This window comes from Sciurus vulgaris (genome assembly GCF_902686455.1).
Source record: "Sciurus vulgaris genome assembly, chromosome: 11".
Taxonomy (NCBI): Eukaryota; Metazoa; Chordata; class Mammalia; order Rodentia; family Sciuridae; genus Sciurus; species Sciurus vulgaris.
Window position 1 is genome coordinate 20618578 of NC_136472.1, and position 4251 is coordinate 20622828.

Below are 4251 nucleotides of genomic sequence, written 5' to 3' on the forward strand. Positions count from 1 at the left end.
GAGCGTGAGTCAGGAGGCTCACAATTTTAAAGTCAACCTGAGTAACATCATAATACCCCATTTTAGAATTTAAAAAAATCTAATAATCTAATTATTCTCTTCTTGACCCTATTACTTATTAGAAACTTGTTCTGAAATGGGATCCTTAATTCTTCTGTGCATATATAAATAAGCATAAAGATGGGTAAAAAGAAATGATAGAATTAGCCATTCATTAACCTTGTTTTGAGAACTAGATCTGCACATGTCTATAACATGTTTAGAACATACATGGAGTTCAGTTACTGTCAGTTAACATAATCAAGGTTATTACAGTTGTTCATGTTAGTTTCTGAGATGATTTCCTTACATGTAAGAATGATGGAATAACATCAGTCACAGAAGTTATCTCAATTATTAGGAGGAATTGTGCATGTGAAGCACTTGGTAGCATGCCATACATGGAACAAATATTACTTGCTTTATAATTAGGTGTCATACAGTTATTAGATTCATTCAACAAATTTTATGAATTATTTTATAGTTGCTCTTTTGTACATTGGTTACATTTTCCTAAGTGTCATCCTCCTCTCTTTATATCAGTTGTTATCATTAATTAATCTGCTACATGAATTATGATCTCTGGCTTTCACCCCTTACTTAACCCCACTCTGCTTCATCCAGGACACAAAATGATGATTACAATAATAACATCTCATTTCCTCTTCGTTAAGCTCCCATCATCTTTGACTCCTATTCTTATTAAACTCTCACATTTCCCCATTTCCTAAGGAAAAAAGGGCAACATTCATTAGTTACCTTGAAGGCAGTCACATCCCGCTCCTACATCTGATTTGGGGTTTACATGACACTATGAGTGTAGCCTCTGAATTCAAATTAGTCACTGAATCATCTCAGACAATTAAGAATGCTCAGCCTCTGGACTTTCTCCCATATATAGTCTTTGCAGGATCTGCACTGGGAGGGCCAGTAATCTTCAAGACTCAGAACATTTTTTCACCTCACTCAAATATATGAATACAAAAATCTGCACATATATTCTTATGAGTCAATAGAATCTATCCTTTATTTACTTATTAGAATGGAGAAGTTTAACAAATTTTAAGGCTGGATTGTTTTTTGCAGGTATGTGAGTAACTTTTACATCAAGTACATGGAGAATAGGAATAATGTGACGGAGTTCGTTCTTCTGGGCCTTACTGAAAATCCAGAGTTGCAGAAAATCATATTTGCTATGTTCTTGCTCATCTACATCATCTGCATGGCAGGAAATATGCTTATTGTGATCACCATCACTGTCAGCTCATTGTTGGTGTCCCCTATGTACTTTTTCCTGGCCTATATCTCCTTTATTGATGCCTGCTATGCATCTGTCAATACCCCTAAACCAATGGTGGATTCACTGCAAAAAAGGAAAACCATCTTGTTCCATGCATGCATGACTCAAATCTTTGGGGAACATTTCTTTGGAGATGCTGAGGTCATTCTACTTACAGTAATGGCCTGTGACCGCTATGTGGCCATCTGCAAGCCCTTGCACTATGCAACCATCATGAACCGGAGAGTATGTCACCTATTAGTGGGAATGTCATGGGTGGGAGGCTTTCTCCACACAACCATCCAGTTCCTCTTTATCATCTGACTACCCTTCTGTGGCCCTAATGTCATAGATCACTTTATGTGTGATCTGAACCCTTTACTCAATCTGGTCAGCACTGATACCCACACTCTGGGGCTCTTTGTTGCTGCCAACACTGGGTTCATCTGCCTGTTAAACTTCCTCCTCTTGCTGGTCTCCTATGTTGTCATCCTGCATTCCCTGAGGACTCACAGCCTGGAAGGTAGGCACAAAGCCCTGTCCACCTGTGTTTACCACATCACAGTGGTTGTCCTGTTCTTTGTTCCCTGCGTATTTGTGTACATGAGACCTGCAACTACTTTACCCATTGATAAAGCCATTGCTGTATTCTATACTATGATTACTCCTATGTTAAATCTGTTAATCTATACCTTAAGAAATGCTCAGATGAAAAATACCATTAAGAAATTGTTTAGCAGCAAAGCCATTTCAGATGACAAATGAAGATACCTCAAGTCCAATACTGATTTAACTGAAGAAAGGATCAAAAGATATTGAACAATCTCAGAAAAGAATGCCTAAAGGATATAGAAAAACCATAATGTCATTCGTAAATTCTTCATTGATACAACCATACATGGTTGCAAAATAGTGGAGAACACCTAATCCAGGATGATTCTCTCATATTTGTAAAATTCTTCTTAATCAGGGCTTTGTATCTCTAGCTTCAATCATGTATATGCATTCATATGCTATCCTTCTAATGAATATAAAAAAGAAATAATTACAAATAGTGGTATTGGGTAATAATCTCTATAACACTTATGAGATATATATGCCCTGCTATTATGATTTGGATTCAAGGTGTGTCCCCAAAGCACCTGTCAATGTAGAAATATCAGAGATAAATGATTAGATTTGAAGGCAGTGAACTGATAGGCTATCCTAGTTTGAATGGACTGACTGGGTAGTAATCATAGGCAGGAGGAACATGGCTGGAGGAGGTTGCTGAGGATGTGACCTGGAAGGCTCTCTTCCCTGCAGCCCTTCCTCTTCCTGTATCCTCCCCGCTAGGCCATGAGCTGAGCTTTCCTCCCATGGGCCCTTCCCTCATGCTGTGCTGCCTTGGGCCAAGATCAGTAGTGTCAGATGTCTACAGATGGAGACCTTTCAAACCCTGAGCCCTCAGTAGAAACATTCCCCCCTGTAAGTTGTTTTTGTCAAGTACTCTGGTCATAGCCATGCTAAAACTGACTAAAACAACTGTTATTATCTCCATTTTACCTGTGCAAATACTGGTGAATGAGGAAGCTGTCAACATAGATACAGTGATGATCCCATAACCAGAAAGCTCCTGATTTTCCAGAGCATGCTTTTAACTCCTATGATATACTACCAGGAAATGATGAGAAAAAGATCATATAAGTATACATGTTTCAATGCAGACAAAACTGTGCCACACACATTATATATACTAAGCGATCATAACTAATAATTAAACAGCTTTCTTTAATATTTTTATTAATATGCATATCACAACTGATGTTCCTATTTTTCCAGTAATATTACAGTATCTAAGGATTTTAGAGCTTGAAAACACATGAAGCATTTAATCTCTGTGTGGTGAATAACAAAGATTCAATGATATTTCTAAATTTCTTGTGATCTTCAGAGGGGTTCTGTAGTGCTAAGGTCACCCTAAGCTCATAACCTATCAAAAAGAACTATTAAAAATATAAAAAACTTAAATGTCAGGCAGAAACTCTATTTACTATATACACAGTTAAAATCTTGCTTACTTGCTAAAAATTATCTCCAGAACATACCAAACTCTGACAGCCAATAAGTATTGGATGAAAGATTAAATGTCTAAAACATAAATAAATTAAATACACTGTAGGAAAGAGTAAGAGAGACAAGGGAATTTTTTTTTTTCTGCCTTCATCTCACTCAGACTGAGGAGAATCCCAAATAGACGTCTTAGAGGAACCTCATTGCATATTTACTTTTACTTAATATGAGGAATGAGAAATTTTTAAATGTGTTTCTCATCTTATGAACATGTATTTTACTTTAATATCTCTCAACAAGATTTCATTCTCCTATGGGTGTGGGGTATTTATGATTTTTCTGTTATGTGGTGGTCACATTTTATTATTAAATGCTATTTTTAAATTTAAGTAACTGTGCTTATACAAAAAGCGATTTCAAAAATATTTCACATTTACTTCTTGCCATACATAGGTTTGAGCCAAAGGAATGTTGATATTTTGAAAGCTTTGAAGGTGAGTGAAAAGATACCTACAAGAGAGTTACCTTCTCCACAGAGCTAAGGATATATTAAGAGCCTCCAAGGAGAGTGTAGAACCTTACTTTTGAGAGTTATATATGGTAAAATGGAAAGGATGTGGTGAAAGCACATTGGAGGACCACTGAACAAAGATCTGAAGAGGAGTGTCAGGAAAGTATTCCTAGATGGAAGCACATAAAAAATGGCACCCATAGAATAGAACAGGATCAGTAGAGTACAAAGACAAGAAATTGAGTCAAAGCATTCCTAGGACAGGTAATAGACAACAAGAGTCAGGAGGCATAAAAGACCATGCAAGAACACTAATCCACTCCACATGATTGGGATTATTAAATAAACAATTATTCATTGAAACACCATA

General features: G+C 36.7%; 1 pseudogene across 1 annotated transcript; it reads left to right on the top strand.

Moving 5' to 3' along the window:
- Positions 1-1153: 1153 nt before the first annotated feature.
- On the top strand, positions 1154-2083 carry LOC306639074 (olfactory receptor 4C46-like; annotated as a pseudogene). Its single transcript has one exon. The product of its transcript is annotated as an olfactory receptor 4C46-like (transcript).
- The last annotated feature ends 2168 nt before the right edge of the window (positions 2084-4251 follow it).